Source organism: Monodelphis domestica, chromosome 1 (genome assembly GCF_027887165.1).
Source record: "Monodelphis domestica isolate mMonDom1 chromosome 1, mMonDom1.pri, whole genome shotgun sequence".
Lineage (NCBI taxonomy): Eukaryota > Metazoa > Chordata > Mammalia > Didelphimorphia > Didelphidae > Monodelphis > Monodelphis domestica.
In genome coordinates this window covers 712,103,081-712,125,406 of record NC_077227.1, presented here as the reverse complement: position 1 = coordinate 712,125,406, position 22,326 = coordinate 712,103,081, and the positions used below count along the sequence as shown (strand labels likewise).

At 39.8% G+C, this 22,326-nt stretch overlaps 1 long non-coding RNA gene across 1 annotated transcript in view; it reads right to left on the bottom strand.

Annotated features, from left to right (window-relative positions):
* The window catches only part of LOC103096853 (uncharacterized), a 284,089-nt gene that overhangs the window by 210,507 nt on the left and 51,256 nt on the right, over window positions 1-22,326 (bottom strand). The window contains exons 3-4 of the long non-coding RNA XR_008915145.1: window positions 14,291-14,377; window positions 4,946-5,013 (exon numbers count right to left, since the gene is read on the bottom strand). This is a non-coding gene — a long non-coding RNA (uncharacterized LOC103096853). The remainder of the gene's footprint in view (window positions 1-4,945; window positions 5,014-14,290; window positions 14,378-22,326) is intronic.

Below are 22,326 nucleotides of genomic sequence, written 5' to 3'. Positions count from 1 at the left end.
ACAACAGCAATGTCCTAATTATAAAAAAAAGCATTGTTGTTTATTTTACCTTGGATTGATTTTTCTCTGTCTAACACAACAAAGAACAAGAACAGTAAGTGTCCTAGGCGTAGAACAACAGCAAAGTAGTCATTAACTGGAGAATCTCCAGTGGACTTTTCGGCTACATATTGTCATAATGGAAAAGTCAAGAGTTAACATTTCTTCATCCATGATACAAGCTTACTTCTGGGAATGGACAGCAAGAGTAACTTACCAAGCAATCACAGGATTCTTAGAAAAGACAAGAACTTAGCATCCTTTAGTCAAATACAAAGACTTAATTGTTTGCTATTTGCCTATATTGCAAAATCAGGAAAAAAAAACAAACTCATATATATATTCAATAGTGCCTTTCTGTTTTCTCCTCAACCTCAAGAGTCCTTAGTTTAGAGACCTAATAATGTTTGCTCATTGTGCCATTCTCTGATTCTAGATTTCTCTTCCTTATTTCTGAACACTCAATATCGTGATCACCCGTCTTCCCAGCTATCAATGGCTCTTCAAGATGATGCCTGTACCAAAGCAAATGCTCTATTCTTCTCTATAATCACCTCCAAAAAGAGATGCCATTAATGTTTTACTGGAGATGGGCTGAGTTCCCAACTTCTCACCACATGAATTTAGTTCTCCTATCAGAAAAGAAATACTCCAATCCATTGAGAATTTAGGCACGTGAGTCTAGAGGCATGGCCTGAGGAGGCTACATCATCTCACTCACACTTTACCTATCTATACACCGTCTTTAGTCATGTTATTCCTAAGTCAAACAGTCTATTCAATTGTCACTCCCCACAGCATAGACGAGGCAATACAGGCAAACGGCTCAATTTCTTATTCAATTACTCTCTCTAAAAAGTTTGTGCTGATGAAGTCAGGAAATCAAATACACATTCCAAATTTAAAACACCCTCCACCATCTTGAAGAAGAAAGAAGAGAAGCCACCAAACAAAAATTCTAGAATCTTAAGATTCACACTCAACTGTTGGATAATGATGGGGATTGCCAACTCGAGGCTGACCTCTGCTCTGTCAAGGGATGATATAACCACAACATCTGCCATGACTCTTCCGAAACCTTGGCTAAGTTCATGACTCAGCATCACCATGCTCAGTCATTGCATGTCAGCATGCCAAGAGCTTTCAGCTTCTCCGTAGATTGGAGTATTCCGTAACAGAGCCTTACTTCAGCCCTTTGAGGGATCCATGATTTCTTTGATATCAGAACTTCTTAGGCCAATGTGGATCTAAATCCATATACTTCAGTCAAATGTGCATCTTAACCCGTATACTTCTCCTCCTGTGAGATTCCTGCCCATGTCTTTACATAAATCCTCCAGATACAGCGATATAGATAAAGCCAATGTATGTACTGAAGGCCTCCCTTTGGTTCTTTTAATATTTCATAGCTACAAGTGTAAAAAGAATTACCAAACACTCAATCCCAGGGTGAACATAAAATCAGATAAAATGTAAACTCCAAACTTCTCCCTTTATAGACCCAGGCAAATAGAGCTATTTGCTCTAAGTCACCCCTTGGTTATTTATAAAAAAAACAAACAAAGCAAAGTACAAGTGAATATATTGGAAGTTTGGCCTAATATAGATTTTTTTTTCAAACTGGTCATAGAAGCTGCGGTCTACCATATATGGAGAGAACATTTGACTATATCACAGAAGCAAGAATCTGAGATTTGGTGGAGACTTCAGTAGATGTCTAGTCTAACCATATTATATTAAAATAACTCTCACTCTAACAAACAATCAAGTCAGAAGATCTGGGTGTGAGTTCAGGTTCTGGCACTTAATGACTATATATTACATAAACAAATAATTTCTCTCTGGACCCCTCAGTTTTGCTATCTGCAAAATCATCAAGTTCTATTGCTTGATCCCGAAAGGTTCCTTCCAGTGGTAGGATTCTGTGAAATGGCAAATGGCTTCTGTGAAGTTTTCAGCCAAGACAGTAAAGGGACAGACCCATGAGAATGGAAAGATATGGAAAGAATAGAAAGATACTGAAGGGGTGACAATGGTTAGGAACTTTAATTTCTCTCTGAAGGCATCTGATGATGCAAGGAGGGAAGAAAATTTACCAAGCTTCCCTAGCAATGGGGTCTAGGAATGAACTGCCTCCCCTAAGTCTCCTAGGTTCACTTTGTAAATTATGGGAAACACTTTTAGACAGACACTGGCACTCATAAATTATACAGATCATTTGCATATTCCAGTCATGAGACATTATGCAAATGTAACATGATTTGCATAATGGATTCCTCTTGTCGCTTCACTAGCTATGTGCTTCTCAAAAACAAAATGAAATAAAATGAAAGCAGCAAAAGGTGGAAAGCAGCAAGTTCCCATCCCATCCTTGCCCCATCTCCTTCCCAACTGCACTATCAATTGCCTTCCTTTACAACAATGGTTTGGGGGTGAAGGAGAGAGAAAGCAAAAAAACAAACAAACCCCCAAACCAAAAACCAACAAAAAAACCCCAAAAGCAAACACCCAACCAGAGAGCTTTCCCAAGGTAAATTTTTATCTTGATTACAAATGAACCAACTTTCTCCTTCTTAAGATCCTTCACTACATTGGCAGCAACTAGAATTTTAAAATGGTGCTCTGGGGGAGAAAAAAGAGAAATGATTAAAAAACAACAACAACAACAATCTCCCTTTGCCACTGTGGTCTGGGGTGTGGCAACCCTTATCCTTGGAACTACTTCAAGAAACATAATGGCGCTGGTTCATTTTTTTTATTATTCTTATTAGATGAGAGCTTTTGGGGGTGCTCCATGGGATGGGAGGGAGAATTTTTTTTCTTCTAGAAGAATTTCTGAAGAGCTTTCCTTTTTTATTTTTAAAGAGAGAAGGGGGTGTTATGGAAAAGAAGAAGAAAGTGGGGGGGTATGCTTTGATTACTTATAACAAAATAGACTAGTAAGATAGTGTAAAGGATGAGATAGTATCACGTCGACTTCTATCAGCTCTACTCCAATAAGCAGGCAACATTCCCTCAGCAGTAGCTAGTTTTGCTGCGGGCTTTTCCCTGCCCCCCCCCTGCACCAGTGCGGAAGGCAGAGTCGTGCCAAGCGGCTGGCGTCTGTACCCTGTGGGAAAAGTTAACTGTAATTCTTCGGCTTTTAAAATCAATTAACCCGTGTGTTAATTAACGTCAAGTCGACGGGAGGAGGAGGAGGAGGAGGAGGAGGAGGAGGAGGAGGAGGAGGAGGAGGAGGAGGAGGAGGAGGAGGAGGGAGGGAGGAAAGAAAAAAGCTGCAAGGGCGGATGGCAGAAGAGTTGGCACGGTGCCATCCATTCAGTGGCAACGCCACAGTTTCGTGTGATAACAGCAGCGGGTATATGTTACGGGGGCCCTGTATGCGGGCCAGACAGTGCCGTAAAGCTAAGGGAGATTATCCAGACCCCCAGGAGCGAACAGCAAGCAGCAACCGAAGGCGCAAATGCCAGGATTACCGACTAGGTTCTTCCACTGCAAGCCCTTTCTCGGGCACAGGGACTCGTGCTCTTTGGGGTTTGGGGGACTCCCCCACCAACGAGGCACAAAGCTGACTTTAATGACTTTTTTTTTTCCCTTTAAACTTGATTCTGCCGCAGTGGAGCTAGCACAGCGGATGCTTTCACACCCTGCAAGACAAAGGCCGTCGTCTCCGCCATGACACCACTACGTTCCAAGCCGAGGCCGGGATCCTGGAGTCTTTTAAAAAAATAAGGGGAAATGAGGAAAAATAACAACGAAAACAGCAACAATCAAAAATAATCATCAACAACAACAAAAACCTTGTGCCCGTTTCCCCGTGCCAGGGGCAATCTGGGCATCTGTCGCAGCAGAAGGCACTTGTGGTTTTTTTTTTTTTGGTTGTTGTTGTTGCAAGCTGTTGGCATGTTTGCTATTCAAGTTGGTTTATAATTAACTCCAAAAAAAATAATAATACACCCAGTCCGGTCAACAACAAACAAAGAAGAGAAGAGAAGCCGACATCGGAAGAGAAATGCCAAAGGAAGCCGCATGAATGCATGCCACAACCGGTGCCACTTGCCATTCGGGAAACCTCAGGGAAAGGTGCCAATTCTACAGCTCAAAAAAAGATGCGGAGAAGGCAGCATAAAGGTCTACAAATAGAAATCTTAAGGAAGGAATACAGCTTTCCGAGTTTAGGGCTGTTTGTGGCATATAGGCTCTGCTGGGAGAAGAAAGGGCATGTTTGTATGGAGATAAAGCTTGGTATAAATTACTAGATCGGCATCTGTCCATGCATGCTCATAGACACACATGCCCTGGCATGTGTGTGCAGATAGACCCCTTCTCAGATAAGCTCACAGTTCTTTAGCTATTTCTATGTCCTTGTGCTATGTGTCTAAGGGAATATGTGTGTATCTTTATCCACGGACGCACACGAGTGGGGTGTCTGCATGTGGGAGGAAAAAAACGGGAGAGGTGGAAAGAGAAAGAGAGGGAAATGGAAAAAGGAGCCAGGGTGCATGTGTGTATCCATGTGTGCCTGTAGACATCCCACTTTTTGACCCAGGTATACAGAGAAGACAAAATAAAAATCATACTCTAGCAGCAAGCAGGCAGTCAGAGATTTATCTACATTCACTGCTATCACCAGGGAGATGAATGGGGCCGATCTGAAGCCCTTTTACAAGATCCACTATGGGAGTGAAGGAGGAGGAGGGATGCCACAGAGACATGCACAAACTTGAAGGCAGAGAGATTGGGAAGGTGCTACTTGTGAAACCCTGGTGGCATAACGGAGGGGGAAGAAGGAAGGGAAAAGAGCCTCTCTCCTCTATGTTTTTTTGGGGTGGTTCTTTCTTTTCTTTTCTTTTCTTTTTTTTTTTTAATTCTGGCAAAGGGTTTCAGGGGACGACTTGGTACTTACGTTGTCTATTTTGCTGTGGATCCTGAAAGGTGTTCTGTTGGCACTGGGCGCTGAGCCAGGGGCGGGCGCTGGAAACAAAAGGGAGAGACAAAAATAAAGTCATACAACAGGAATATTAATTGCTGCTCTTGCGGATTTTACAAAACATACAAACTGTTCTCCTTTCCTTTTTTTTTTCTTTAATGTGGATTGGCGCGTGTCCCTTTCCTATGGAATATACAAGTGGTATGGGATTTACAGCCCGGTTACGGGGCTCAGGATTAACAGCGCTGGCATCTTTTGGGCATATTTTTCCTTTTAATGAATGAGCTTTTGCTGTTAATGAGGAATAATCGTTTGGCTAATGAGCTTTGAAACATTAAGAGAAAAGAGGGTTTTTTTCCGTTAATCACCCTGGTGCAACCGCATGGATGGATTACAAAAGACAGCAATAGGAATGAAGTACAAAGGGGGGGATACGTCTTCTGGAGTGGGAGACACATGGAGATGGGTGCTGTTTCCGTGCATCTCTTCTTCCTTCCCTGCTCTCTCTCTGCCAACTGCTATGGGTCTCCATAACTCCGTAATCAAAGTGGATATTTGGAAAGATTATTACAGTCAAAGAGTGAAGCATCGGCTGTTAATGTCTCCAGTGTTTAATCATCATACAGTAGAATGGTTTTATGCATATTTCATTTGCATATCATTAAGCTGTGTTAGCAAGGGGCATTCAGAGCCAGGAGAAGTACAAAGTTGGGGAGAGAGACATGGAGATAGAGAGATAGAGAGAAGAAGAAGAAAAGGTCCCTAGGATGCCTGTCTTCAAAAACCAGGGACTTGTTCCATGATTTGTCTTCTATTTTTTCTTAAAAATCATGATGACTTGGAAACCTTTGAAGTTGGATACAACCTTGGATTCTTCTAATTCCAGCAGAGTGGCATATTTTAAAAACGGGAAATCTTCCTGCACTAGAAAATTAAAGGAATATCAACTCAAGTGGGTTGAAACTAGTATCTTTGGGGAACGCAGTGGCAGAGGCTTCTACAAATACCCACAATTGGGGTTAACATTAATAAAAGATAACCACATTAAAAAGAAAACGAAGACAACAAGCATTAACACGTGGATTATATTTGTCTTTGGGGCAGGGGTTGGGTGGGGGGGCTAAAGAGAATGAAGAAGCCAGCGGTAATTTACACCCGCCCCCCCCCCCATTCAGGAACAGTAACCTCTTTTTGTGTATGTTTGGTTTTTTCCTTTCTTTCTTTTTGGAGAGGAGTGTTGTTACCGTTGAGGAGATTAATCAATTATTTGGTAGATGAGTCTCTCTCCTCTGGCACTGGGCAGGGAAGGAAGGTGGTGGATAGAGGGTGTGGGGGACAGGAATACAGTGAGTTCTTTGTAGATCTTATACATGCACAACATATTAATTGGCTCTTTCAATGGGCTATTTCATTCTTGGTAAAACAGCAGCTGGTTTAGCCACTGTTGGCCACTCTTCAAATATCACTTTTACTATTTTTTTCTATTATTGTTGGTTGTTTTCTTTTTCGTTGGTGTCTAAAGAAGGTAGAATGTTACCCCCCCCCCTTTTTTTTCCTGTTTCTCTTCTTTCAGCCATCCTCCTCCTCACCTCCCATTTCCACCCTATTAAAAAAAAAAAAAGATGTCCCTGTAAGACTGATGCCTGGCACAGGGTATAAAGTACAGAACTTGATTTGGAAATGAGATGCTGTCTTATATTTAAATTCTTCCCACTCCCTCCTTATTCTCTGAAGCTTTGTCTCTGCTATGAATATTCAGATGAGGCATGATGTGATTACACTGTACAATTACTACCATCTATGGCGGTGGCAGGGGCTGCTGGGGAGACAGAGCCAGACAGCCTCTAACCCATTTGGGGTTTGTTTTCTATATTTTTTCCCAATCTCCTTGGCGCTGCGGTACATGCAGATGTCGCTGTTGTTCTTTATAAAGCCCTAATGATATGCGAAAGCATAACGACCCCGTTTGGACGCAAAGCATCAACGAAATATTATAGACATCTTTAAGAAAGAGGGGAGAGAAAATCCTGACTGAAGGAATGTCCACATAAATTATTTTTATTTAAATGAGTTCGAAGGAGGGGGTGAGGGCAAGTCACGAGGAGTCACATGGAAAACATGCATAATATTAATATGCATAAAGGGTTCTCACCAAGAAGAGGCTCCTCAGCACAGCGCTTGGGACAAACAGGTTCATTAGGAAATAGCTCAGAGCGGCTGCCGGTTTTTTTTCCGCTATTTCCATTTTTCCTTGTTTTAAAGGAAGCCTCCCACAGATGTCTTCGCAGGGCAGCTCTAAGACGGATCCACTCTGTGAAGTTGGCTGCCCACATAACATTTCTAAATGGAAACGTGGACCCTAACCGGGGCATGGAGATGGAAGGGTGGGGAATACATGGAGAGGCGCTCCTTTAGAGCCACGGCACAGTAGCGCGGGAGGGTGTCAGTGAGAACCACCTTTGGCCAAGAGCAATGAGGCTTGTGTCTCCGCTGTGGGCACCCGACACGGGGAGCCACCCGCTACCGAGACGATCACTGAAACAGGTCCTTCTGAGGCTTGAGGCCGGGGACAGCAACAGCGACCTGGTGCCTCCACCACCAGCTGTTTATCGCCACAGCTCCGAAGCCCCAAGCACGGCCACACCTAATTTGGGGATGCAGTAGAATGCCTCCTGGTTCAGGTATTTGTGGAAAAGGGAATTCTCGGTGCTCTCCTAGCAAGCCCTGCCAAGGAGCACACGAAAGCCTCAGAATGCTTAAGTAGGCCTGGTTTTCGTGCCAATTAATCCTCTGATTCACAGACTGTTTATTGCCATGGGTTTCTAACGTTTTCAAATTGTTGTTGACGTTAACAGAATAAATTAGTGCATGTATAAGATGAGCCGAGATGGAGAAACGGTGCTTGTGGTACCCGGGTAGGCTCAGGAGTAGAACGAACTCACTCATTCACCGGCTGTCCCATGAGGATGAGGAGGGAATTCCCAAAGCCAGACGCAAATGTAAAGAATGAAGAAGAGATTCCTTCGCTCCCTTGGTTCAGGTTGACATAGCCCCTAATTGAATAAGATAATTCGGGTTTTAAAATATCCATACATTTTCCTTGAATTACTCAAGGATGGTTTTGACCAGAATTACTTGGATACTTGCCCAAATTGTCCTCTTCAGAATATAAACGCTGTTCTGAATCCTACAAGCATCCTCAAGCCAAATGATCTTCCATTGATAAATGCCACTTCCCTCCAAAACACACATACAAGCTTCTAGTACATAAATACATCAATCTGATGATATTCCTAATAACATTCCTAACATCAAATCTTAATTATTTGAGGACTGGCCATTAAGTCTGAATTATCCAGTTCCTTTACCCTCTATTGCCTGCCTTTTATCTAGTCCAGTATTTATTAGAATTTCCAACAAAGGAGACAAAATTCATATTATTAACCATGCCTACATAATAGTAGCACTAATAAAATGTTTGGTGGGGAAGGATCTTGGTAATTATTTTTGAAATGAGTTTTTTAGATTGTCTTTGGCTTTTATTTATCTATGTGCTTAGGGTCATCCCTAACTAGGGGCTCTCAGGAATAAGATATAAATTACTGGCAGTGGAAATCAAATTCTGCTTTTTACTCAGTCTCTGAAAAGGTTCATTTAAAAAGTTTACTTGATTCAGAAGTGATGACCATGTTGGGACACCTATAACGAAGAGAGTGTGAGTGAAAGAATGTGTGCACAAAAAAGAGTGCTCAGTCATTTATGGTTAGAGCAGAGGTTTGTGGTAATTGAAGAGTATATGTAATGTTACTGAGAATATGGAAATGTTTACCATCAAAGGACAATTATATCTATGGTGTAATGGCAGTTTGTTAAACTTTAAAACTGAAAACCCTCAATGGTGAAGGGGAAGGAAAGTATTTGCTCTTATTAAAGGAACTATATTAGCAGGTTGGGAAGAACATGGAGCATTTCCTCATGTTTAATCATTCTGATGGACCTTTTCAGTAGAGTTGGTAAAGGGAGAGGATTGAGATGGAGTGAAATTGAATGGTCTGTTTTTTATATTCAAAGATTTACATACCTTTGAGAGTATTTCTACTGAAAGAGGAAAAAAATTTCAATCAAAGTTTCTTGTAAGGCTGGTTATCTTCTGGTTTTCAGAAAAGGGGCAACAGAAGACAGAAGAGTGAGGAAGAGGAAGAGGCTGTTGAGTAGAAAATGTTTTCAAAAAGGATGTATCCTAGTTGCTGGAAGTATCTCCATTTTGGGAAAAGATTCTATTGAATCACAGGTGAGGAAGAATGGTCTTGGCTTTTTTTTTCTAGAGTAGGATGTATGGCCCATGATGAACATTTTCATGGATGGTGTAGTCTTTTGAGATGCTAGGTTGGCAGTCCAAAGCCCTGATATTGACTCATGACTAGAAAACATACCCAAGTGGGATAATACTTCTTAGATAAACAAAACCATGCTTGAGTTTAAGGGAGGTACCTACTCCTTGAAGGAACCAGAAAAAAAGTGTCAAGTAGAAGTGGGAAGGCTCTGTCCCTAGGAAAATGCTCTCTCTCTCTCTCTCTCTCTCTCTCTCTCTCTCTCTCTCTCTCTCTCTCTCTCTCTCTCTCTCTCTTTCTCTCTCTCTCTCTGTCTCTCTGTGTCTCTCTCTGTGTCTCTCTCTCTGTCTCTGTCTCTGTCTCTCTCTCTCTGTCTCTGTCTCTCTGTCTCTCTCTGTCTCTCTCTCTCTCTCCAGATATGTATGTATGTATGTATGTATGTATGTATATATATAAAGTTAACATCCTGAGACACAATTTTCTTATGGTAAATATCTAAGGGATTATCCCAAGGTGAAGGTCATGTGTCCCTCCTAAACCAGAGGATTGCTTTACTATAGGGAATGTATATGGATCATGGTAATTCTCATAGTTGGTATACCTATTTGGAGGGTGGGATGCTACATTTGTCTAAAGATTAGGGGTATGTGTTTCTGTTGTGGCAGATATCTTTAGTTGTTGTCTTATGAAAGGAGACAAAGCTTTGTGAGAAGAGAATCTGAGACATGGAATTTGGAGAATGTTCTTATATTCTCCATTTATGCAAATAAGTGATGTTGAAATGAGAAAGGCTAGGTCACAGAATCACAGAGTTGGAAGACATCTCAGAAGCCATGTAGTCCAAGCTACTAGTCAATAATCTCCACAAATATTCATGCAACTTTTTTCTTGAATACTGCCAAATGGTGGGGAGCTCAGTACTGTGATAAAGGAGTTTTATTGTTGGGCATTTCTGATTACTGAAAAAGTGTTTTCTTACATGACCTGATCTCTTCCTTTCAGAAAATTTCATGCATTGTTCCAAATTCTACCTGTTAGAACAACATAGATTATATCTTACTCTAGATTATTATAGGTCTTAATTGATAGATGATATATATATATATATAACATATATATAATATGGATAGATTATATCCTTCTATATGTAGCCCTTTGAATATTTTATTTATAGATATCATTCCCTACCTTAGTTTTCTTTTTCAGGCTAAACATTTCTACTTTCTTCTCTCCAAAGTTTTGTCTTCCTCTTCTCAAATTGTACACTATTGGACTGTGTGATATATTAGCTGAATATATGCCTGCATATTTATACACAAATCCATGCATTTACACACACACACAAACATATACACACTTCAGTATTTCAAAGATCTGCCTTTCCATTGGGTGTTGGCAGTCCCCCTGCCAAAGTAGATGAAAAATTTCCAGAGCTCTTAAATCCAACTCTCATGAATTAATATGGCCAAAACAATTCACCATCTGGTGGTCCTTCCTCAGCTGATGAGTCTCTTTAACTTAGCAGGTCTTCAAATGACAAACCTGAGCCTTTTTCTCAAAGCCCTTTTTCCATTTTGGCGCATGTGCTCATACAGCTTTTAAGAACCCAGAGTTCTTTCCATATTATAGAAAGGCTTTGGAATTAGTCAGAGAGGAGGAGAAGTAGAGGGAGAGCAATTGTGCAGTCCTTATAATAGTCCTAAATTGTTTTCTGACACAAAAGCCCATCTTTTTCACAATAATATTTGCCTAGAAATGCTATATGACAGCAAATAGTAAAATGCCATGGCCTCCGAAAAAGCAATATGGCAGATGACCCAAAGAATAACAGAAAGACACAAATGTGGGTTGGGCATGAGTAGGGGCATGCATTACCAACAAAGAAAAGTACAACACATCATAGAAGACATGTCTGGATAGAAACAGTGATGGGATAGTGATAAACAAAAATAAAAATGATTCCTGAGTGTTGTACTGGAAGTCACCGGATAGGAAAAGATCTAGAGGATCTTAACCTGGATTCTGTAGATAGATTCTGGAGGGGATCTATGAAACTTAGGTAGTTTTTTACTTTAATAAATAACTTCCTTAGCATTTAGAAACACTATTCTGAGAATGAGTCTTCCAGACAGCCAAAGGGATCCTTGACCCGGAAAAATTTATAAACTTCTGAAGAAGAAGAAGCTCTCCAGTATGTTGGGTAGATTCTCAGTGGGGAATTTATGGAAAGACATGAACAGGAATGCAACAAGATGAGAAGGCAGGGATGATTGTGATCTTCATGGTTGCCAGAAGTGCTTATATGATAAAATAATCAGATAAACATTTATTGAAGTATTTTTTCTTTTTTTTAAATTGATTATTTATTCCACTAAAGTATTAAGTACATAGATATACGGCCATGTGAATGGTCATGGACTTCTCATGGGAGATACATTTTGTTATTTTTTCTCTGTCCTTTCTATAAGGAGAGGACATAATTGATATGCCATTAGAAGTTCATCATTATTGAGTTATTTTCCTGGTAGCAGTTATATATTCACATTAACCCATTAGTGCAGTGCTCTCTCCTGCCTTGATGACTGGCATTCATTTATGAGCTAGCTAGTCTGGTTTGGGAAACAGCTTTGATGATGAAATAGAGGGAAACAAACTAAAATAGCTAGGAATTAAACCCATGCCCCTGACAAAGAATAACGATTCTAATTTGTTAGGATTCTAACAAATTAGAATCGGTATTCTATACATATGTATGTGTGTTTACAAGTACATTGTGTATACACATGAATGTATATTTGTGTTTATGAACATGTTTATACATAGATGCATTTATAAACATGTGTGTATACATTTATGCATGTACATTTGCACTTACAAACATGTTTATATGTAGATACATTTATAAATTGTGCCTATACCTGCATGTATATTTTTGTTTGTTAACATGTTTATACATAGATGTATTTATAAACATGCATGTATTTGTATATAGACTTGTGTATACACAATGTGTATACACATGTGTGTATATTTGCATTACAAACATGTTTACATGCAGATGCATTTCTAAATTGTGCATACACATGCATGTATATTTGTGTTTGTGAACATGTTTATACATGGATGCATTTATAAACATGTTATTTCCTTACTTTCACACGTAGTAGAACCTGCCCTCTCTCATTTCTGTGGATGAAACATGAAGAAATAGGCTTAAAAACTGTGGCGTGAGAATTTTGGGTTTGCTATATAAAAGAACGTTCTAACATCAGAATAGACTATCCAGGGAGATTTGGGAAAACTCCTCTGGGCATCTTTAAAAATAGAAGAGATTTTCTTATCTGAAATGATTTCGATGTAGTCTTGCCTGAAGGTGGAAGACGGGCAAGGGAGGTATACAACTTGACCTCTTGGAATCCCTTCCCATTACATGTGTGCGTGTGTGCACCCAGACACACACACACACACACACACATATACGGAGCATGTAAACAAATACCAGAATTAGGGCCATCGCACCAACTTCTTATCCTCCTGGAAAAGCAAAACTCAGGTGCTTCACTTTCTGGATCTGTATTAGATGGTTCCCTTTTATCCTCAATTTCTCCTAGCAGAGAAAATGAAGGGTTGTTGGCAATAATTTTTTAGAGAAGGGAGAAGCATTGAGCCTGGAGAGCATCCTTGTTCTCCTGGCGATGTTACATTGTTTGTTGTTGAGCCGTGTCCAGTTCTTGACTCCATTTGGGGTTTTCTTGGCAAAGATAATGAAGTGGTTTGCTATTTCCTTCTTTAGTTCATTTTACAGATGAGGAAATTGAGGTAATTTGAGTAAGTGACTTGCTCAGGGTCTCATAGCCAGTAAGGGTCTGAAGCCAGATCTGAATTCAGGAAATGAGTCTTCTTACCTTCAGGTCTACCTAGCTGCCCATGGTTGTTAAATAGTGATGAACGATATGCTCAAGGTGGAGTAAATTCAGTCAAAGCCAAAAATATGCTGGAGTTTATGTTGTATGCCAGTCTATACCTATGAGTTAGGAAATGAACAAGGGCAATGTTTTCAGAGAAAGCATCTCTGGCTGCTGTCACTCTCTCATGGGCAAGACTGGCACAGAAATGTCTTTCTGAAAGTATGTTTGGATTTCCTTATGATGGAGTCTAGGCGACTTTGGCCTTAAAAATAAGCTACCAGTAGGCAGCTAGATGGCTCAATGGATAGAGCACCAGGTCTAGAGATGGGGGGTCCTGGGTTCAAATCTGGATCCAGACACTTCCTAGCTACGTGGGACCCTGGGCAGGTTACTTAACCCCCATTGCCTAGCCCTTACCGCTCTTCTGCCTTGGAACCACTGATTCTAAGATGGAAGGTGAGGGTTAAAAAAATAAGCTACTAACATACACAAGATACTTCAGAATATCTCTACAAGTCAGTAGTGGCAACCAGCAATACTTAGACATGGTCAATTGTAAGAAAACCTGATCTTAAAAAATAAGTCATATGTCACATCAGATAATTAGGGAGATAATTGATATCACAAAAGGAGTCTTGGTTTCACTAATGAAATGGTGAGTTCCCTTTAGAATTAGAAACACTATTTACGGTGCTCTTCTTCCAGCATATATCCAATACGCAAAATAAGGTATAGCAATATAAGGGTTAAAAGCTGTTGCTTCTGCCATGGCTATAAATGAGCACTGAACTTTTTAGAAGAAACACGCCACTTGGAGGAAAATTTGATTTGGAGGAGGCATGGCAAGGCTGTTCAAGTTGAGAAAGGGAATTTAAGAATATCCGTAGTAGAAGCAACTCAGTGGTTACCTAGTTTAATAACAAGTCAGAGGAAAAAAAAAAACTACTTCAGTCTTTTTTGTATCATAAACATCACCCCAAATTTAAAGGAAGACAAACATACAAACTGATAGAGAATAGAGTAATCCTCACTTGTTAGTACTGTAGTCTAAGGAATCCAAATTAGCAGTGTCAAAGACCCACCTCAGAAACGAAAGATTCACAGAATAACTGGCCCAGATGGAGATTTCCAGAGTAACTTGATGCACTGTGGAAGCAGGGCCGAACTAACTGTTGAAACAAGAAGGCATATGAAATAGTCAAGAGAAACTCCGTACGATAGTGATATGAAAACAGAGGTGTACTTGTGAACTTGTAAACAACCCCAGGGAGGAAGGCAATGCTCCTTTCTAGAGCAAGAATAGTCAGTACAATGGAATATTTTGATGGATTTTGGTTGGTTGGTTCAATTGATTAGAGCATGGTCCTTAAGGGTCCAAGAATGAATATGTGACTATTGTATGACTTGCATGATTTAGAAATAGAAAAATGTTGGTTGTATTGCCATAGATTACATTCCTAACCTTGAACGATAATTTTGCTGTTGGTACTGATCTGGTTAGGGAGTGTGGCTGGCTTAGTGTAACCCAGGCTCCACTCTTAGGAGAAAAGAAGCTCCAATTATTTTCTCTCTCCCTCTCTCTCCCTCTCTTCCTCTCCCTCTCCCTGTCCCTCTTCTTTTCCATCTCCCTCTCCCTCTCTCTGTCTCTCTCATTAGCTCATTTATCAACAGTGAGCCTAAATTTCAGGAATTTTAAAAAGAAACTTGGGGTTTACCACTGTATTGTGTGGAAGGCAGGGTGTTGAAGAGTTGAGAGAAAGTTAAATTCAGTAAATAAGCAATAAACTCAGCTAAAGAAGGATGGACAAAACACTAAGGCTGTGTTTGAAAATATTCAAATAGAATCAGGTATGAAGTAGGCCAGATTTGAAAGTTGGGGAGAAACGATGAACTTCAAAAATTATTTCATGCCATAGAAGATAAATGGAAAAGCAAACCTAGAAGAGGAGGAGAGAACATTAAGATGCTGGCTGCCCTGAACTACTCCTCCTCCATCCAGAAGACGTCAGACCAAACGGGGACCATGTTTGCTCATTGTAAATATACATCTCTCGGGCAGATTTGAAAGCCTGACCTGCCGCAATCCGTTTTGTCCAGAGACAGGTGATTGCTCTGCCCCACAATTCCAATGCCGATCTAGAGCCACCTTATCAGCTTGCAGGTTTGGAGAGGTGAGGGCCGAGTAAGGGTTAGACTACACTCCCGTGAGCAGGGGCTGCTTTCCACTTACTGGCCTGTCATTCTCCCAACCTCCTTGAATAAATTGCTACTTAGAAAAAGGAAATTCAAACATTTATGAAACATATTGCTATTTAGGAAAAAATAAGAATTGGTTTGCAAATAGTAGTACTATTAAAAGGGGGGGGAGAGAACCACATCAGTCATTTTATATTACATATAAGCAGTTTATTAAAGAATTAAATATTTATAGACTATAAAGCAAGGCAGGCGATGAGTTGCAAACAGCTTGCTGAGAAGCACATTATAAAACAATGAGTCTGTCAGTGATTGATAAAGAATGGAGAGCACAAATGTTTTATAAAATCACTAGGCTAGCCATGAATCTGTAGAACTGCAGAATAAGACACAGTAGCCAGCATTGGTCCCCTCCAACCCCCCCACCCAATTCCTGCCGTAGTACTTGGTGAAGAGAGACAATCAATGAACAAGGAAGCCGAGGATCTTGGTGTTGGCAGAAACCTTGGGGAGTCATCTCGCCCAGCCTCTACCTGGAGCACGAAAAGGACCCTAGGCAGTTTTATCTGATGCAAGGGGGAAGGTTGCTATTTGCAAAAGCTCCAAGGATACTCAGTGCCACACGGTGCAAATATGCTTTATTTTATCTTAAAGGCCATTTAATATATTTCTATGCTAATCGTTTCAGATATTGGGAGGCTTGCAGGAAATCTCCAAAGATTCCAAGAGTAGGCACCATCTTGTGGCTTTGAATTTTTTTGTCTTTTTGGTAGGTAGGTGGTTATAGTTAGGCCTTTTGAGTTTTCAAAAAGTGAATAAAGGCATTCTTCCTTATGTATCACCGATGACAATACTCTATTTAAATTTTTCTTTAAAAGCTGCCAGCATTTTTCTCTTGCCTATAAAAGAAAGCTTACACTTATTTTCCTAGAACTCAAGGTCCTCTGTAATATGGCTCTACCACAGCTTTCTGTGTTTATCTCATGATCAACCCTTCCTACAACTATGTCCCATCTACTCTACCTTCTGCTCAAATGGGAGTCTTCTCTGGCTCCATCCTTCTCTTGCCTTCTCTCATCTCCATGCTCTTCTGCTTATGGCATCCCTTCTCATGTCTATCCCCCTGTCCCCTTGTCCTTCAAAGCCCAATGTATGAATGAAGCCTTTTTGGATCCCAAGAGAGGAAAGTGGTCTCTCCCTCCTCAGATTCCTCAATGACACTCTGTGGGGGCCTCACCTCCGGTATTGTGGTCATTTACATAAATATTTTACTCTTCCCACCCAAGGATGAGTAGATCTTACTCCTCTTCCTTGACTCCCCATTATGCCCACAATGGTAAATTCCTTGAGGGCAATAGTGGTAACCTTTCATTTTTGGATTCCCAGAACCCAGCGCAGATACTTCTAGACAGTAGTCTCTTAATATTTGTTGAACTAAACAATCAATTATAACAAATGTCAATAAGGTGGAGTAAGATAACTTTTACAAAGTCAGATACTAGTTAGTAGGGAATCAGGATTGGAATCCAGATCTCTCTTTTCTCTGCCACACCAGTTTTGTTTTGGAACAGGTCCTTTTGGAAGACTGATACAAAGAAAATTGTTTGTTTTTTTTTTTTATGTTACTGATCCAATTTGAGAAATGAGAAATAAAGAGAAAGGAGAATAAAGTCCTGGGTAACTGGACTTTAGAGGGTCTTTGCCTCAAAGGCTGAATGTAATGTACTTATCTAAAACCATTTTATCATTTTAAATATTGAACGTATAGTATCTTACACATAGTAGGTGCTTGATAAATGTAGGAAGAAGAATTAAATTGATAGCATTAATCAAAGCCTCCTTTCTCCCTGCCCCTGGTCCCTCTTTGAGTAAACTGATGACATAGCTACTTTGATGTAAGACCTAGCTGAGAAGATGAATTTATTTTTCATCATTTATTAGGATGACTGGTCAAGGTGCTCATTATTCCTAATACCTGGAGAACCTATATCTCTTTGACTTTGTGAAAGTCATTTTTCTCTGCATTCTGATTATATTAATTTAGAATGCCAGTCCTTTTTACACTTTAACTTTAAATTTAAATAGCTATTCAGTTATTTCAAAATTGGCTGCAAAGTTTCACTTGTGAAATGATGAGGAGGGAGGGGAAAAGAGGTTTCTCAGGCTTCATTTCTAGTCAAGGGAAAATAGAGGAAAACCGTGTACATAGTAAGTGCTATATACATGTGAGCTGCTGTTATTTTATTGTGTTAATTATTATCTACCAGTGCAAAAAGGAAAACACTAGCCAGTCATTGATAAAATCTAAATTAAAAAAAAAGTCTTATGTAGTATGATGTTCAGTCATGTCTGACCCCACCACGGATTATCCTGTTGAGATACTGAGCTGGTTTGCCATTTCCTTTGCCAGTTCATTTTACAGATGAGGAAATTGAGGCAAATAGAATTAGGTCACACAGCTAGGAAGTATCTGGGACCCTCCTGATTCCTGTAACAGCTGTGCCACATAACTGCCCCATATTTACAACCAAATTGTATCCAGTCCACATGGAAGAAAGCCTAGCTGAGTATCTCAGATATTCTCTTTATAGCATAGTCGTCAACAGCAATGAATTAGTCAAAAACCATTTATCAAAAGCCTAAACATCACACTAAATGTTTAGGGAATTCAAATACAGACATCAGAGCATCCCTGCTCTCAAGAAGTTTATATTCTATTGGAAAGGACCAGAGGATTAAATGAAAAGTAAATACAAAGTGAGGGTTTGGGGGTGAGAAGACAAACCAACCAACCAGTTAAGTACCATATCCAAACAAGATAAAGGCTTCTCCCAATGTTTCCTGGGAATACTTTTCTTTCTTTCCTTTTGTCTATCTGTCCCCATATGGAGTCTGAGTGCTATGCCAGGTATGTGCCATCTCTGGTAGGTCTTCCCTCACTGGGAAAACTTTGAGGATAGATTATGATAGACTGCCTGCCTGTCATCCAAGGACCAGCCTTTCTAAATTCCAGGGGGTCCATCATCAGAATGGCTGCAGGATAATGATATTCTTTGACTATAGCAATTTTCAAAGCTTGTTTACCAAGGAATGGTGTCATTTCAGTCTACACGGATGTGGACATAGCTACCCCAACAAAAGCATTTATGCAGGAAGCATCAGAAGAAGGTGTTTTCTTTGGATAGTTCTTCATCAAGGGTACTATTGGAAGAATCCATTTTCCTTGAATAGAACCTCATTAAGGGCACTATTGAAAGAATTCATTTTCCTTGGATAGAACCTCATTAAGAGCACTATTGGAAGAATCCATTTTCCTTGGATAGATCCTGATCAAAGGCACTATTGGAAGAACATATTTTCTTTGGATAGATTCTTTTCAAAGGTACTATTGGAGGAACATATTTTCTCTGGATAGATTGCTCTCATGAAGGGCACTACTGAAAGAATACATTTTCTTTGGATAGATTCTGTTTAAGGGCACTAGAAATTAGTTGGCTTTTACTTAAGAAATTAGAGTCTGTTGGTGTAAAAGTGGAAGCTATAGATGAAAATTAAGTAAACATTTGAGGTTCATGCTACAAATGAGAGTAAAATCAGAAGTAATGGTAGTTTCAGGATGGGATTAACTGTCTTTTTCATGTGAAAACAAAGATTTTTTTATTTTTTAATTGATTAATTTAGAATACTTTTCCATGGTTACATGATTTATGTTTTTTCCCTCTCCACCTCCCTCCCCCTCCCAGAGCCGGATGAGCAATTTCACTGGGTTTTACATGTATTGTAGTTCAAAACCCATTTCTATATTATTAATATTTGCACTAGGGTGAGCATTTAAAGTCAACATCCCCAATCATATCTCCATTATACCATGTGATCAATCAAAAACAAAGTTTTTAAGTAAACTGAAACAAGGAGATTTTTCAAATGGGGAAATTGTTGCTACCTGGAGGTTTCGCCTGGCTTCTGCCATATCTCTTCTGCATTTCTTTATCTGAAATGAAGGCATCAGGGGAAGCTCAAATGACTTCTTTCAGGTTAGGTACCAATAAATTCTTCATGTAGTTCTGTAATGCTTTTCTAATTGATTTTGATTCCCAAGTATAAGTGCAACAAGAGTCAATATGTTCTTTCCTTATACGTCGATCAATCAGCAAATATGTATTGAGCGCTACCATCCCCACTAACAAACACTTACTGGAGTGCTCGCCAGTGAAGATGGGGAGGGGAATGGCCGAGCCTCTCTTAGGTGCTACAGGAGTTACCAAAGGAGAAGACTCCAGGCACTCGCTCAAGGAGGTCATAGAGGAAAGAAGTCCACCAGACACGAAACAATAGCAAGCGGCAGAAGGCAATGTCTAATTCGGCGTGAGAACATGAGCTTTTTTAGTGTTGGTCATCTGCCAGTGTGCCAGGGAGGCAGGCGTGTCCTGGAACGAGCTCAGAGGCAATCGTTAAGTTTTCAGGGGAAGCATTTAGACCCCATGGAATCAGCAAATGCTATAGAATAAAGGCTTGATTTATTGTTTTGAGGATTGTCTAGACTTTAAAAAGTGATGGAGAAAAAGTCATGCAGATTAAACTTAAATGTGTGTTGTGTATACTTTTTTCCCTAGAGAGTTTCCAGCACACCTCTGTGTGGAGGCAATTTCTGCAGAGGGTGGAAAGTTAGAGTGAATGAATGGCATCTGGGGTTTATCGCCATTCCACTGCTTAGATCTAGGATTCAAAACTGAAGATAAAAAGGCAAGAGATTTGAGCAAGGGGGCAGTTAGGTAGCTCAGTGGATAGTGTGCCAGACCTAGAGTCAGGAAGACCTGAGTTCAAATCTGACCTCAGACACTTCTTAGTTATGTGACCTGGTCAAGATATTCAACTCCAATTGCCTAGCCTTTTCCTCCCTTCTGTCTCAGAATTGGTACTAAGACAGAAGGTAAAGGGTTTTTTTACTTTTTAAAAATATTTTAGTAAGGAGATAAAAAAGATGAGAAATGAGTTTTAAGATAAAAGTTCAAACAATTAAGCCGATTATGATTTGGACTTTAGAAGTTAGGAAATCATCATCTTTCATGTTTCTCCAAAGAGTACTTTTTTGGGAACTTGTTGGCATCTATTCCTTGAAGATATTGACCTTCCATGCTAAGATATCCAAAATAAGGAACAGGATGTTGGGCCTCATTGAAATGAATGTTAGGAAGACGCTCAAAAACGTTATCCTACCCTTTCAACCACCCATGGTGTATTAGAACCAAAAATAACTTCTAAGGGTAAATTTAGAACAAATAAAAGGAAATGTTTGTCAAACCAAAATAGGGTAAGTACTATGTTACACAGTAGGGAGCAAATTTACAGCATATATTACTCCAAGAATTATTATTAATATATAATTATATGTAATAGAAATATTATAATGAATAATTAGAAAAAAGGTTTCATTAAGTTCATAGATGGCAGAATCACAGAACCATAGAATTCACATTTTACAAATGAGTCAACGACGGCCCAGAGCCGTTTGGAGACTGACCCAAGGTCACAAAGGCAGAAATTAGCAGAGCTGCGACTTCTAATTCCAAACACAGCACTCTGACCACTTTGCTTTCCATGGCAAACTAGCCTTTCCTCTGGTATATCTTTGTGTCCAAGGTTTAAAGGAATCATGATGAAGGGTGATTTGTGACTTAATTATTAATTAATTAACCAATTGATTGGTTAGTTGATTAATTAATTAATTAATTAAGCAGCAAACTGGCAGTTTGATGATTTGATTCTTCAGGGTTTTCCAACATGGTAACCAAATATGACATAAGGGAACATCCATTCTTTTGAAACAAGAAAGGGTCAATTGCAGGCAGAAAGATGGCTTTCAGGCTTTCAGATGGCAGCCTCAGACCTGTATCTATGCAAACAATAAGCATGAATATGTTTTCCTTCATCTCCGTCCTCTGGAACCCTTAAGGCAGACTTGTGCATGCTCATTTGTCTAGGGGAAGAGCCAGACTATCAGGGCCAAGCTATTGTTCCTGAAGAATGACCACTGAAGTCTATCTGCAGACTAAGCTACTAAAAAGCTGCCTCCTTCCCATTGGGGTCTCCGAGAAAGATATGCCTTTAAGGCAGATAATTCCTGTGTACACATGGCATAAAGGGACAAGCTAGGCTTTATAACGCTAATCCCTAGGGATATGGCTCCTTAGGCAATGTTTGCAAACAAAGCACCATGGCTTCTTCCGGGTGAAGGGGCATGAGCCAAAAAAGGAGGCAGAGGCAAAATGGGCCTGAAATGAACAGTTTTGGGGGTGGGATTTTTTTTTCTATTTTATAAATATTTTTATAACCATTTATTTTAAAATGAAACAAATCTTTGAATGTTTGAAGAGATTTAATTAAACGAGACTGTGACATAAGGAGGTCTTCATTAATTATAACTTAAAATGTATTGATATGTTCATAAAAATAAAATGTAATTGAAGGTATACATGGCAACAAATGTAATATAACTGCTATACCTATAATTCTTGTTGCTAATTATAATGATGATTTAAAAAATGTGAATCTTCCTTTCAAAGAGTGTCACAAAATCACAAGGGAGCAAAAGATTTTTTTTTTAAACTCTCACCTTCTGTCTTGGAGTCAATTCTGTGTATTGGCTCCAAGGCAGAAGAAGAGTGTTAAGGGCTAGGCAATGGGGATTAAGTGACTTGTCCAGGGTCATACAGCTGGGAAGTGTCTGAGGCTAGATTTGAACCTAGGATCTCCCTTCTCTAGGGCTGGCTCTCAATCCACTGAGCTACCCATCTGCCCCCTGCAACAGATTTTAGGGGACAATATCCTCTATTAGGAAGGAACAAGGGACCCAGAATGAATACTTGAAATTGTTTAAAAGAAAGACAATAAATTTGGGGCCACGAGGCTTGGGTTTGGGCCT